The following is a 16,111-nucleotide window of genomic DNA, read 5'->3' on the forward strand; positions in this document are numbered from 1 at the left end:
TCGTAACATTTTACTTTAGTGAGAAGTTTTTAGTAAGCTGTCGCACTCTTGTTACTTTAAATCCAGATTGGGTTGTATCTGTCCTCCGGCGGGTGATTGTTACATTTGTAGTGAGATAGACGGCTAAATAGGGTTCAGAAAGCGGTTAATTTTGGTATATTTTGGTATATGCTACCACAATATTTTGTGGTAGCATTTTAGTTTTGAGGTTTGCTTAAAAGTCCTTCGCACCTTATTGATGTTTCAGTTTTGTTTATTTTAATAACTGTTGCCCCGTAAAGCATTAAAGACGGATCACCGATTGCTTCTATACTTTCTAATATCTGACTTCTAGTAGACATTATCATAACGGCCCGTTATCTTAGAATATAAATAAGCAGTCAATTTGAGACACAGAAAGGTATTATGAATTGTTTCACGAACGTGCGTCTTAAACTATATGTATAGATATTATAATGTGTATCGCAGTGGTCCCGAGGTCCGCACCCTGCATTTCTTGTCTGGTATTTATCGCGTACGAGTGTGCATCTTTCACTTTCCTATTGGAGCACTTTCCTCTTGACCTCTTTCTCTGTTGTCAACACTTGGGTGTCGTAAGCAGCATGATATCACACCCCACTAGCACCACCGTTCACCGCACCGATGTGCGTACCGTCACCGAGCTTTGCGAAATGGTATCCACTCTTCATATTCCCAGTTAACTCTCTACCAGTTGGTTGTTCCACGGAGCTCGATAATAAAGTGAAGGAGGAAACTTTCAAATATATGTGTTTGAAGCACCCACAGTAAAATTAAGAAAATAAAATATTCCCGCGCGTCAACTTTCCCACATAACACGCGAGGGTGTATTTCATGGATTACAGTAGGTAGCTGAGCTAATGACAAAGCATGAGGGAAAAAAGTCTTAGATTAGTAGACTTTGAGCTGCACTGGGCACTACCTCCTAAGTAAGAAAGCCTTAGAGCTGAATATTCTTGCTCCACTAAGGGAAGCCACCGACGGGCTCAGATTGGTCACGACTGCTGCATTAGCCTTCGGCTGGGGCTCGTGTTCTCACTGATTGGACACGAGTTCCAGCCGAACGCTGACGAGAATTTGTTACCAACCAGTGCCCCACAACGGGCCTTTTTTGCTGACGCAAGAAAATTTACCACGAAGACCTTCTTATATAGAGTGTCCCAAACGAACCTTCCGCGGAAAAATCGGCGCCCGCGCATAGAAAGCTCACATTTTCACAGAATGCGCACTGATCAGGTCAGTTTTACCGTGTGAACTTTCAAGGCGCAGTTCTCTTCCTGTAAAAAGAAATGAGAGCAAAAGCTTCGGAATTGGACGCGTTCGCAGACGACTGAGTGAGCGACGTTATTTACTTGTGGCGCCATCTCCCGATAAGCGCAGCGAGCAGACGACGCACTCAGTTGTCTGCCCGCTACGCCTATTGGTAGATGGCGCCACAAGTAAATAGCGTCGCTAACTTGGTCGTCTGCGAAGGCGTTCAAACTTGACTTTGCCAATTTGTTTGCTTTCGTCTTTCACGGGAAAATAATTGTGTCTTAAAACTTCAAACTTTGAAACTGACCTTCTCAGTGCACATTCGATGGAAGTTCGAACTTTCTATGTGCGGCCGTTAAATATTTTCCGCATTTGTTTTAGCGAAATGTCCGCTCGGGACACCCTATATATATAGGTAGTCGCCGACAGCTTAAAAACTATGGGCGTGTCAAGCTCAGCGCATCTCATTATCGCAGCGCAGCCAATATGATTGGGTCATAGAGCGATAAGAAAGCTAAAGAGCGAATCAGAATACAAGAAGCATGAACATGATAACCCACACCCTGCGCTTCTTAAGCTGTCAGTGAGTGTAGGATACGTTGCACTGGGACTCTTTCTTATATCACAACGATTAGGCGCTCGTGCGTTGTGTGTGGAAGAAGACGGGCGGGCCTCTTTCGTAATCAATGATAGCTCAAGACCGACGAGGCGTGGCAATTTCCGATTGTGTGATTATCAATTAGCACCCAATGGGAGAACAACACCGCCCAACGCCAACAGTTGGGAACCAATCGTTAAGCAACTCCGTCATAACCGAGCCACGCCGTGTCGTACTTCAGCTATCAATAAGCAAACACTGTGCCGAATGGAGCGGGTGCCACTTCGTATCAAGTGATCATTGTGCGTACAGTACCCCGAAGCACTGGAAAGCACAATATTGTCGTTGTTAGTGTTCAAAGAAAGGCAAAAGAAAGGAGCTGGAAAATACTAGGAAGCTCGAAGAGCGTATTACCTCGCTTTTCTCACTTTGAAAGAAAACTGCTATGCACCGACTCGTGTCTCTGGAGTTACACCGAGGCTTTTCGTGCTGGGTGTTCAACCACGCATGCGCAGATGCTCCGCTCTTTGAATAGCGGGTTTCTGCGCAAGCGCAGTGCCCGCAGCTTTATGAGTCCAAACGCGCCTTTTCGTACACACTGAGCTGGTGCATAGACCTGCCGTGCCATTGCGTGTACAGCAGGACGCTATCAAGTCATTTGCCCTGAATTGCGAGGGTGGTGTGGTCATCTTTCCGGTGCTTTTGGGCAAAGTGTTTCTGCGCTGTGCTTTCGCACTGGCCTGCTTTGCTTGCTCGCTGCTCGCTGCATCGTCGTATAAGAACGCCAAAACGCTTGCCTGCCTGCTCGCTTGATCTGCACGAAGAAATCGTTGCGAGACACGCCCACCTGAATGACATTTCGCTCTACGCAGTGCACCGCACCTTTCACCGTCAGCCACGCGAGGCTGACCTTCGGAGTCGATGGACGATATGGTGGGAGGGACGGGCGGGCGTGCGATTTAGAGAGGTGGAGTTACAGTCTTGAGGCTGTTGCCAAGATGCTATCTCGGGTGTATTGTGACACTGCGGTGTCAGTGGATAAAACAGAAACAAGCAATAAAATGTGAATTAGGAGGCGCACTGGGGTGGCACTTGGCCGTGATTCTATATCTGTTGTTCGTTCTATACGCTGCTTTAGCGTGGAAATTGATCGCGCTTTCAGTAAAACGTTGACACTACGGCTTTCACTCAGTTCGAAGTGCTCATATGCGATCACTTTATTAGCGCCAGTTAAAATGAATTGCAATTGATGCTGTCACGGTTGCCAGTTAACACACCTTATTCCGACCTTTGCCTTGTCCGCGACGTCACTGCAGCCTATCCTTACTCTAAGGGAACACAACGGTTGTCTAGTCCAAAATGTTGTTTTTATGTCGCTTACATGCATCTGCCCGACGCCCGTGTTTGTTGCGACGTTTTTCTACCAGAACTGAAATTTAGAATGGTTCATACTCAATGAATACGCCATTTTTACTCCCCGGGGAAATAAATCTCCGTCGTGGGTTAACGTGTCGTTTTATTGTGTTCATTTTACGAAGCAACGACCGGAACAAGATCACACGCTTTATTTTCGAGATAAACGCATCCTTAGGTTGCCTCACATCTAAGAGATATTCTCCTTTGTCCTCGTAGATGTCTGATGAGCTCCTCCTGGACTATTTATTGGCTGGGTATTCGAGTCAACGTCGCTAAATTGTTTAACGTCCATCGCGATAGTTTGTTTTGTTTTGTTTTTGGTTTTCCGGGGAGTGTTATCCGGGTACTGACACCCAAGGCAGAATGACAAAAACCACAGCCAGCTTCCTGTGTTTTCGTCAAGGCCGCTTCAACTTCACAACATCTCCTACGACATGTGTTCGCATCTACATCTAAGCACGATTCAACCGTGACTACTAATACATTTTATTCACGTCGCGTCTCCAACACAATATCGAAATTACCATCTACCTATATATATAGTAACCTGGCAAAGTGGTTTTGATTTGTATAACTTCCAAAATTGATCGTGACTTATTAAACCCGCAGCGTCGCCAACTGGGTAGCAATTTTTTTTTTACACTTGTTTAACGGTTAATAACTCAGTGCTCGCACGGGGACGTACGGTCCTCCTCGCAATTAAATGCATCATCCCCAAAGTATTTCCTCCCTTTCGCGTGTTTCCATTATACTTTCAGCTAGCGATACGCCTTGTGGACAACAAACTTGTTCCAAGTCATGCTTCTAGAGTCAGGCTTCGCAGAGTAAAGTTCGTTGTGCGGTGATCTGGTCGCTTCTGTGATGAGACTCGCTATTACAAGAAATCCGTTGAGTATAGTGCAGCAACTACATGCGACCACGACTGTAAAACGCTGCAGCATAACCAGCGCGAAGTCGGTGTCAGCACTCGATGGCACTGCGCTCAAGCTCATGCGCAAGTTTGTTTTTGTGTCCGAAATGAAAACATTCCGCCTTATGCAGAGGTCCGCTTATGGGTGACGTTGGAGTCTGCGTTAACAACATCCGAAGACATGTCGAGCGATCAGTCGAGCTGTCAGTGATGCGTAATTTGCATTCCCTCGCTCAAAGGAATGTTCGTCCTAAATCGCTCTGAAAGGGACCCTTTCAATGTGGGTATATGGATCCGGTCCACATTGAAGCGGTATTTTCAATACGACGTGTCATTGAGCGCCCGAGATGAGAATAAAAGGAAATGAAGGCCAAACACGACAAGGTACTCAACGTTATGTTTGTACGAGCAGCTCCCCCCCCCCCTCTCTCTCTTTTTTTCCTCAAAATATTTTAGTCGGTTTATTGCGTTTTGTTTTATTATTGTTTTGTATAATCTACCTTGTGGAAAGCAAACCAAATCGATTTTATGCAGTCCCGTGTTTCGCAAATATTGAAACGTTTGAAGGGGTTGTCGCCGCGAATCAGACTGCAGACAAAGTTTTGCTCTCCAAAACTTCCTAAAATAATCGCGACTTCTGACGCCTGTTTCAAATAAACTATACGCTACACAAATAAACCGCATGCCTTGTGTCTCTCGTGAATGATGAGCTCCAAATGACGGCCTATCTCGTCCCTAATTTGGCTGGCTGCAACAAATATATTCATTTGCATGCTGTCAAAAGTGTGCTCTCAAACATTTTTAGCAGCCTGTCCCAGTGAAAGCGAAAAAAAAAAGTGTTCACAACGTTGTTGAAGAGCCTCGCCCGCCCAAATATTTCGCCACGATTTATAGATCTGACTCCGCCGAAACGCGCGATCAGTGCAGTTTTTTTGTCCTTGTAATCCGAGTCAAGAACCATCTCGGAGCCTTTTCGGTCGTCAAACATGCACCGGGAGCTAAAACCCATCTCGTTAATGCGCCTCTAGTCGTTGCCCCGAGGGGGCGCAGCGGTCGGGGAACCCTGTACTGCGACGCGCTTTTTAGATGCATATGACCCCGCGGGTCGGAGTTGAAATATGCACGGCTCTAAGAATCCATAACGGCCTCTAAAAAGGACACACAATAAAGTTCCCGCTGAAGCCGACGTCGTCTCTTTTTTTTTTTTTTTCGCAATCTTTCGTTTCCCTAATTCGAGACGGAAACATGCAGAAAAAGAAAGCGTCATCGTCGACGCGTCCACACTGTCGCGAGTAAAAGTGGAGAGAGTGAAAGATAGATAGAGAGAAAGAGAGGGAGTTAGTAAGCACCCTCTCTTGGCTGCTATGCGCAATGGGGTCCCGCCTCGTTAAAAATAATGAGGCGTCGTACGCGCCGTGTCAGCGCTTTCAATTCTAAAACTTTTGATCCCGTATAGCGGATATTATTTTTATCGTTTAACTTCCCCGTGACTGCCGCTGGCATTTTTCTTTTATATATATTGATATCTCGTACGCGGTGCTTGTCGCGTTGAAGGACACATTGGGGCTCCTGGCATCGGTGAACGCGATAAAGAGTGCCGATATCGCGTTAGCACCATGAATAGACCAACTCAACTCACTGACGTCAGACGCCACTGAGGTGTCGCTGCTGTCGGTACTGAGCATGCGCAGACGCTTCACTCCTCTCGAATTTGGTTTCTGCTCCCGCGCAGTGCCCACACCTGGTGCGAGCAAAGTGGGCTTCTTATTCTTAGTAAACCCTGTGATGGTGTATACACGGGGCAGCAGATAGGGAGACGCAAGAACGAGTTTGGCTGTAAAATGATGATAAGGTGATGACGTTGGACGGTACAACGATGGTTTTAGTATATGTTTCGGATTGGGTCCGACCGCAGACAACGGTACAATCCGACGGAGCCAATCAAGCAACGCAAAACGTTCATTGTCACGGCAGTTGTTGTTTTTGTACGTTCCCCATCACAGGCTAAACCAATAACACGCGGGGAAAAAAAAACTTTTAATTACGTTACATTCACAACGTGTGATTGGTTTTGCCGCTGATAGTCCAGTGAAAGAGAACATAGTGCGGTACGTCCCAGTCTGTAGGACCTACCACCGTCGCACTGCTAATACCATCATACACAAAATACGGTATTAATGCGAAAGCATTAACTGTATCATGGAGCGAGCTGACGTCATCAGTTTGAAGCGCGAAAACGGCTCCTAGTTTCCGCGACTTCGCTTTCGGTTCCATCGGCTGGCGCGCGTCGACGGGGCTCCCACTGGCTGCTGTGCCATGGCCTCCGAAGATCCCGAGGTGCGCGCGCGCTAGTACGTAGCAGGCGACAAAGGGAGCGGACGAGCGGCTTGCATGCTTTCGCATTCGCAACTCATAAGAAATGCTTAGGTGTACCTCGATCTTTTAAAAAAGACACTTTCTGAGGCGGGTTTCTTCCTTGTGTGTTACATTAGGCATACAACAGCCGTCTGTAGATATGTTGGAAGCCTACGTGTATGTACAAAGAGAACCCGCTTAATTAGAACTTGCTTGAGGCGTGTCCTCAGATATTTATTTCTGTCATATGTCGAGATAAACTCCGTGTCTTTTGTACGATGTATAGACAGAGTGACACTGCCTAGGGTTAAGCGATAAAGTGCCTTATATGGGGATTCCGGTACATGTGCTCGAGTTTAGGGTTACGACTTTTTTTTTTTTTTTTTTAGCGAAGGAATTGCCCGTGAATTGCGAGGTGTTTTTTTTTGTTTTTTTTTCTCGATGCCTCGTGTAGTTTTGTAGCTATATCGGAAGTTTATTTTTTTAAAAAAGAGCCGAAACCACGTGAAGCGAAACTGATATAAACAGAAATGTTTGCTTATCGGACTAGCTTTGAGCCCTGTACTACTGCTCTCTTTACATTGTTTTTATCTCTCATTACATGACCGAATCGAAATCAATACCTTTCGGGAGCGATGGACCTCCAGATATATTCCGAATTTCAGCCGAAATTGGCTTAGTTTCGATTTCTAAATTTGACTCTTCTAAAACGAAAACGAAAAAGAACTCTACATGTTTTATCTTAAAGTTTTGTTTCGGCGATCTACGGCAAAACCGAAACTACCGGCTTGAGCACGATGGCAACCCTTATGATTTGCTGCATGGCCATCGTTTATCGCGAAGTTCGTAAACCGCGATACCTTAAAACCTATGACTGTCGCAAGAGCAGTTCCAATCAGCTGGTAAAATGCTACGGCCATTTTACTGCTTCGCTTTGCAGACATCAAACATCTGCAGCAAATATTATTACGCTATACCGTTGCCGGCCGGAAAGCGAGTTCTCCACGATGAACTCAATGCTCAGCGCAGGCTCAGAACGAGGCCCCAGTTACTTTCTGATAAGAACTACAATCTTGGTGGTGTATAACGCACGTTGCTGAAGCGTTGTGGTCCGTGGAGGCTGATTGAAAGCTCGCGTTGAGCAGGGACTACACCGTGGCAGGGACGAAGCCAGCTATGGACGCCAATGAATGCTACCTTCGGCACCACGACGCGCTTGAGCGAGCAGGGAGTCAATAATCTTCGTGCGCGATCGCCGAGGAGAACCTAAAACCTGGGGCCGCTAAAACATAAGATAACAAGCAGAAATTCTCCCATGGGACGACTGAAAACGCAGAAGAAAAACACGGCGAAAGAAGTGGCTATACGTACAACTAACTTCTTTGAGTACGAACAGGACATCAAGGCACAAGTTTGCCTGACAAACAGTGAGCCCGCTGAATCCCCGCTGAGACGCGGGTGGTAGCATTTTTTAATATCGGTGTTTAAATCGATGGTGGTTTCCCATTAGTGGACTATTTCGGCAGTGCTTGTATTTTTTTCCGTAAATCAATATCATTCTTTATTTTAGTTCCACGTTTGAATACCGGAGTTACCCTTTAATCTCCGTAGTCGCTTTCTTCGGGCTTATGTCTTCGTGTCGGGCATCTACGGCAGCGTTTCTGAAAAAAATGGGCGTAATTTTGGCATTTTCGGTGGGAAGTTTTCAAGTCGCATAACTCGCAAACGTATGTCGCCGAAGTGATCAAATTTGTTTTATTGGGAAAATGTAAAGAACAGTTCAGTTCTTTCGCAATTTATAAATTTATTCAAATAAAAACTACGAGCCGGCCGAATCGCAAATTTAAAGACAATGTAGCCAATGTACCTAGAACGTACAAAGCGCCGGAAAGAACAGGAACAAAGACCAAGTAAGAAAAGACATGGCGCTTTTTAACACTTTTTTAAACTAAAGAGCAGCTAGCCTATTTAACCACTTGACACCGGATATGGTATTTGTAAAAGGATTTCTTCTGCATGCATACACGAGCAGCGTTTGAGTAGACTTTCAATCCCGGTGACTTATTTTGTCAACATCTCCTAACGCAACCTTTTTTTTTTTTTTACACTAAGGTTTATTAGTTTAGCACGCCATCTAACGACGCCGGAAGGGTGAAAACGTCAGTTGCAGTTGATGGAATCCACCCTTGATGGGAAGATTAAATGCGTAGCTAATATTTCGGCCAAAGCAAGGTGGGCAGTGTCTATGAAACTTCGAAACTCGGACGCGAACGAGAGCGTTTTTTGCTTTACCTGAAACTTGAGGGAACTCTGAAACTCGGTGCAGCGTGTCATCCTCAGCGTAATCGATGAATCATGAAACTCATCCTCGATAGCTGCTTTCAATTACAACGAGTGAGTGATTGTGCTTTCGCCGTCCTATTCAGAGGTGGCTCGGTATTCGTCATGTTTGTTCAAAGCAGGGGTCCCCTCCCCCGGCCCGCAAATGGCTGCGGTCTTTTTAGTGACGCCTGGTGCGAAACGCAAAAATAAACGCACGCAAAAAAAAGGGGGACGCAGCGACGCGCCCTAACCGCGGAATTATTAGAAATAATAAGAAAAGGCTGCATCAAAACGAGAAGTCTTGCCATATTATTCATTGTACACTGTCATCACAAACATTGTTATTCCAGCCCCTGTTTCATCTGTTTAACTATGTTAAAATACTTTTGCGTTCTCAATCCTGCTTAGTGTCCTGTGTCATAGCTGTTTTGGATATTTTTATCATCAGAGCTACAATTCTCATTAGTTCTCTGCCCTGTGTTGATTTTCCGAATTTCCTATGCATTTTGTAGCGAGTTTCCTGGGCCAACGATTATTTTTCATGTCATAATTAACACATTGAATTAAAAAATAAAGTATATGTATATCCATATTGCAAATGCAGTATATCCGCGCTACATTTTTTTCAAACTTCTGTTTTAGTTTACGTTTCTTTATTTCAATTCTTTTTAGGCTTATTTATCTAGCATTTGCTTATTTGTATTTTCTCGTTTATTTTCCCACTCGCGAGCCTCCGGCGGATAAACAACCCGTCCCTTCAACCAAAACATTTGGAGACCCCCGAGTTGCCGGGACTTCATCGATTCGCGAGCCTCGGATCCATAATTTGTTGCAAACAGGCAGCCCGGTTGGCGAATTTCGGCAGCACTAATTAGCGATCGAAGGATGCGATATTTCCGACAACTGTAACTTTTGAATGTTACAGTTGTCGTCGTTAGACAAGTTTAATTACATAGCGTACCAGTGTAGTGCGCAAATTGGATCCCTCGCAAATGAGAGTGTCGAATGAGAGCGAGTTCTACCAAGTTGGGAAGCCGGCGTTTTTGGTGCATAGTAGTCTTTGTTCAGAAAGCCTCCAAATTGATTGGCCGATATATGTTCAATCCGCATCTCCGCCCGTTTCGATGTGGATTTAAATCGCACCGGCGCGCAGTTGCGTAATAGCCACTGTGCGAAGCGTGTTTAAAACCCTAGGCTAGCACGTGGTACCGCATTGGCTAAATTTCTTGTCTATAGCTGATAGACCAGACGCCCATCTGGGCTGATTAATTTCACGTTCTCCAAACATACGACAACATAATTACTTTAGTCAGACATGTTGCGCATCTTTCACGACTGCCATTATTTGCGGCGTCTTTGTTCCTGAAATAATTTTTCTCTTCGCTCGAAAACTGGATCGGTCGTTTTAAACCCAACAGCCTACAAAATAAGATCTCAATCTTTATTTTTGTTTTATTTTCTGGAAAATATAAAAGCGATGAACGATTCTAGGTCTCGACTCACACCTTCCCTCTTTTTGCTTTGTGTACGCTGTTAGAATGTATCACTCTCAGGGTGCCGTCAAGATTGATTTCGGTAAAAACTTACGAAACCACAAAATAACCGTTCCTCTACATTATGTAGGCTGTAACGATAAAAACAAACACAAAATTCAACAAAAACAATAATATACAGGGTTGAACAAAGCTACCACCTACGCGGGAGCCCATTAAATCGAGATCTATTCGTCTCACCGCATAAAAAAAATAACAAACAAAGTGTTAGCGAGAGTTAAGAAAAAAAAAGAGAGAGAGAAGTAGTGTACGAGCTTCACAAAGCCGCCCAAAGAGGAAACGCCCTGGAGTATTGCGGTGAAAATACTCGGTAGGCGGAGGTGGGGGGGGGGGGGGGGGGGGGGGCGGGGGGGGGGGGGGGCAAAGGCGGGGTCGCGTCGAACTACAAGTATATATCGGCACACAATGGGAGGCCTCGCAACAATGGTACCCGGTTACGAAGAACCACGGATACGAGTGGAGAAGCAGCAGCAGCAGCGGCGGTGACGGTGACGGACACAAAAGGAAGCGACCAGACAGACGTGAGGCCCACGCAGAAGGGAAGACGTCAACGGGGCGATCAATCGCCGCCGATGCGGGTCCCGTCTTGGCAAAGCATCCGATTCGGTCGAGCTGCTTCGCAACCTGCAGCGAGACTGGGGAGGCGATAAGCGGAAAACGGTCGACGAAGCTTGTTACGGCCGGCTGGGCTGCTGTCCTTGTGGGGGAGGGGGAGGGATGTCACGTGACCGATTCGCACAAAGGTTAGTATAATGGCTGTCAAAATAGGTTATCCGACTAGCATTCTGTCCGACCGGGACAAACTGGAATAGAAGCTACGTTTCCTTGAGTTGCGATGGAGGAGGTACGAATGGATAATTGTTTAGAGCACCACGAGGGTTTGAACGTTGGTGTATTTGTTGTTAGTTGCTTCGTGAAACTGGACAATCGGTGACGCTGTTTCGTCGCTTTAAAGGTAGAGTGAAATATTCGTGGCACTCAAAAAACACTCATCATCTCAGCAAAAAAAAAAAAATGAATGCTTAAAAAAAGCCTCGTAAGTAAGCGATATTTGTTAGAGCCTCTATCATGTCTAACTAACCGTGGTCAGGCGCGCCGCTTGTTCTCTTCTCAAGCAAAAGAGTAGGCTGCTCGACTAACAGCAACAGACTAAGTTTGTAGACGTGAAAACCCCACATTATTCGCAATATATATATATATATATATATAACTTCTTTTGCGATTGATGTGCGTAATAGCGTGTATGTGAACAATTGATGTTAACAAATATAGCCCAGGGTAGCTAAACTCGTCGAGCACAACTTTGTGTCCGAAAGTTGCGGAACGCGCTAATTGGACTCTCGCGACGCTGACGTCAAGACGAGCGAGGTGTCAATCATCCAAGCTCTCTCGGCGCTCAAATTCCAGCGAGAATGTAAAACACAAAGTCGTAGCGAGCTTCATCGAAGCGCGTGCGAGCAACACCGTGGTGCAAGCCGATTGAACGGCTGAGAGATGATGTCTCGCCCGAGTGTCCCTACATCCCTACGCCGCGTTAGAGTCAATGATGCGTAGATTGCACCTAGGCGACCGGTAAATACTCTGAACTTTCTCGTCGCAAGATCGTCGTTAGTGGAAGTTATTGGTGACGACAAAGTGACGTTTCAAAACTTTGGGAAGGAGTTATTTGAGGCCAAAATCTTCGCTTCGGAATCGAGGCGAAGATTGAACTTTGTGATGTTGTGGAGCCGTGCGCGGTGTACGCGGGCGGCTTTATAGAGCTTATCTTCCGCCACTGTCAGCAACGCCACCGGGGTCACCCACAGGCGGTTTGTGTAGAGACGTCGGTAATGTCTGAGAGATGAGGGAAAACGGGGGATAACAAAAAAAAAAAAAAGCCGAAGAAAGGGAAATTAAAAAAATTAAAGACGTTTACAAATTTTTGTGATGCAATATTAGAGCTCAACTCTTGAGGAGGAATAAGGGAGGGTACGGAGAGGAGGGTATGCCCCTCCTCCTCCCCTCTTCCTCTCCTCCCCTCCTCCTCCCATTCAGTTTCTCCGTTAAACTTAGCAGGGAAAAAGAAATCACATGACAATCTAGCGGAGAAATGAATTGGCGTTGAAGTCACGTAGCTGGGAATTGAATTGGTGTAGAGGTCATGTGACGTCAATTTCGCGCTAAATTTAGCGGGCCGGTTACGCCGACGGCGACGCCCACGCCACGAAACCCGGAAACTGGCGCCGAAGAGCTGCGCTCTAAAGAAAGAATTAAGGTACGACCAACACACACAGACACACACGCACACACACTCACACACACACACACACACACACACACACACACACACACACACACACACACACACACACACACACACACACACACACACACACACACACACACACACAAACAAATAGGAGTCTCAAGAAGGGCCGTAGAAATTGTTCGGGAGAGAGAGAGAGAGAGAGAGGAGGTGATGGTGGTGAAGAAGGGGGATATTCCTTTCCCCTAATATTTTATTATAACTCTCTGAAATGCTATGAGTTTGGGGAGGGGGGGGGGGGGGGGGGCTAAATATCCCCCTCCCCATCCTCCTGTTTCGACGACCCTGCTTAGAGGTGTTCCAATGAGCAATGACGAGGAACAGCACAGCCTGCAATTTTCGAAATAACGGTTCAAGAGATTCTGGAATTAAAACGGCTCGTGTTCCATGAACTCAAGAGTGGCCATGACAAACTTTCAAGTGAAAGACTCGTGCCAGGGCACGTAGATAGTGTGCGGGCGCGTTCAGTAACGTCATTTTATATTTGATACCTTTGACGATGGAGTCAGGATTATCAGTTGTGAACGACAAGTTTGATGGTGCCTGTTCAAATCGACGATGTCAAGTTTAGTGTCCTTGCGTTCTTGAAGCATCACCACCAATATTGACAACCTGACATTACTTTTATTTCCTTATTTCCGTTGATAAACATACTTAATCCCAAACTGACTGATCTTCGAATGTCTACCATAAAGTGATTTTATCCCGCCGATGAAGGGACAACTGCCCGGAGGCAAAATTCGCCCGAAAGTGGACAACGGTAGTCGGCTGGTTGTGACCTAGCCACGTCGGGCTACTACACTTTGGCCAGATTCGAAAGGCCGAGATAAATAAAAAGAACAGCAGGGACGCTTTTTAGTAAATTCTGCTTTATCGGCGGAAATAAGAACGATACCAGACTATTAACTTCGACGGTGTTGATTTTAATATGCAATTCCCAAGCATCCATCGTGCTTTTTAGATACCATCAAACATGACGGTCGCAGCTGATAATCTTTGTTTTGACGTCACGCGTATGAGCTAGAGCCACTCTATATGGCAGCGTAGCTGCCAGAGTAGCGACACGACGCAAAATTATCTAGACACACGACGTCAGAAGCGCCTATAGTGATCTCCATTTTGGGCCTGGGAGGTTTCTATGGTAACCGCACTGCTAGCGACGCCGGGCGGCGACCTTTATCTAGTTGATATCTCCATTCGTTAATTGAAAAGTGTTAAAAGACCTAAAAGACGCTTTGCACGGCGGTACGGCACGCGCCTCTGGAGAAGCGGTGCCTGTTTCTTTTGTGAAATGAGACGATTTGCAGCGTGCACGGGCAAAGCGAGTGGTTTTCCGTGCCGCCGGGATGGCGGCGGCTTCGTGGGACGAACGTACCGTCCTTGTACTTTCGGACTTCGCTCCTATGGAACAAATTCCGATTACGCCGGGCACGACAGGACGATTGCCTTGGGACATGACTGCTGCTCGACTGCCCCATAGTTAAGTTAATGTATGCTTAGCAGCATACTTCTTCAGGACCCAATCATTCATTCAAGATGATATTATCTCACCGACTGGCGGGGAGGGAAGTCGACGACGGTATCACCCTCGTTTTGGGCGATGAACAGTCGACGGGGTTAAACCAAGAAGGACAGCACGGTGGTCTACAGAGGACTGTTAACGCCATCAAAAGAGAAGAACGCCGGATATGAGGTGTTCTTGCCGACAGGCCAGGTGGTCGTCCGGAAGTTTACCGGCATGCAAAATGTCAAGATTTTATCTGGTGTAGACGTATACCCGTGTTAAAGGGGCCATGAAATGATTCTTTAACTTCTTCTTCCTTAGCTTTAATTCTCAACTCAAAAGCGAACAGTGGAATCACGCGGTCGTGACATGCTAGGGCACCGGTGCGATGGCCCCAAGCTTCCACCGCGCTTTTTAAGCACACCATAAAACTTGTCATTCGCAAGTGCACTCATGTGCACTCATTGGCCACGAACGCGAATTCAAATATTCATCGGCGAATTGATTGTTGACGAGCGCATACGCCCGAGTGACGCAGTTTTCGTGTCAAATGAGTGAGCTGGGGTCGGCTGACGTCATTTTGGCTTCTGTAGGTTTTGCAAAGAGGATATTTAGAACCATACACACATGACAATAGCATCATATCACACGGACATTAATGAGTACAAGACGGGCCCAGGCTACAGAAAATAAATATTACACTCGTAAAAAATAATTGTCTCTAACTTGTTCATTACAAAGACGAACACACCTCTGAGCATATAAATTTTATAGTGTGTGTTGATGCATTCTTATAGAGCAGGTCATTTCATATACGTCATTTGAGCAAACACCAGCTTGTCACTTGAAAAAAAAAACACTGCGATCAAATGCAGGCTATTGCAACGAAAGGACGTTTATAGGAGTCTTCAGAACTGTGAATTCGTAAAATCGTCGATTAGTACAAAAGGTTAAAGGTCGCAGGCGCTTCCTCGCTTAAAGTTGCTGTGATTATTCGGCGACCCAGGGCTGAAACAACTACCCCTAGGCCCTACACACGACGTATACCTTTCGTTTCGATTCTCAGAAATTCCAATATTCAAAGGGAGCTAGAAAATGCGAAAATGTTATCCTAAAAGCTATATCGTAAGATCGTTGATTATTACGACACGTAAAGATCGTAGGAGCTTCCTCGCTAAAAGTTTGTGATTACGCGGTTACCTGAGGCTGAAACAACTTCCCCAAGGTCCAACATGCGACGCATACAATTCGCGTTGATTCTCAGACATTCCAACGTTCAAATAAGGCTAGGAGTATGCGAAAATTGCATGCAAAATGTCTTATCGATCCTCGAACACATCCAGGAATACGAGCACCGCTACGGCGATATGACTGATGCTGTCGCACAGGTGCTAATATCCAGAGCGATCTTGCACAGAAAAGGTATAAAGTCGCATTCTTTCAGATTTTCACGTTATACCTGCGTCAGAGAGCACGAAGAAGTCGAAATCGTCGGCAAGCAGCGGCACATTACGACTACCGCGCACCGAAACTCGTATCCACCAGCTCTGGGCGCTGCCGTCTTACCGGTGACATCACGGCTCTTGCGAGGTCACGTGACGAGTAGTCACTCGGTTGCTAAGGGAACGGAGCCAGCTCAGCTCGTTGCTATGGTACCGCGTGTGACCAATCACGGTGAAAGGCGGCACAAGGAAAAGCGTGGCGCTACTCTGGCAGCTACGCTGCCATATCGAGTGGCTCTAGTATGAGCCACGGTCAGGCCACGGTTAGAGAAGCGCGCGTGTGTATGAAGGCACTCTAGCCACGGTCGTCTCCGCGCGCTCTCTAGTGCTGCTCTTGTTCGGTGCCTAAGGAGGCGTAGGGATTTTTCGTCCCC

The 16,111-nt window shown here is 46.2% G+C and overlaps 1 protein-coding gene across 2 annotated transcripts in view; it reads left to right on the forward strand.

Annotated features, from left to right (window-relative positions):
* LOC8028078 (diacylglycerol kinase 1) overlaps nucleotides 1-16,111 on the forward strand; it is a 599,538-nt gene that overhangs the window by 485,792 nt on the left and 97,635 nt on the right. The window lies entirely within an intron of this gene.

The sequence above is a fragment of the Ixodes scapularis genome, unplaced genomic scaffold (assembly GCF_016920785.2).
Source record: "Ixodes scapularis isolate PalLabHiFi unplaced genomic scaffold, ASM1692078v2 PGA_scaffold0__279_contigs__length_252992795, whole genome shotgun sequence".
Taxonomy (NCBI): Eukaryota; Metazoa; Arthropoda; class Arachnida; order Ixodida; family Ixodidae; genus Ixodes; species Ixodes scapularis.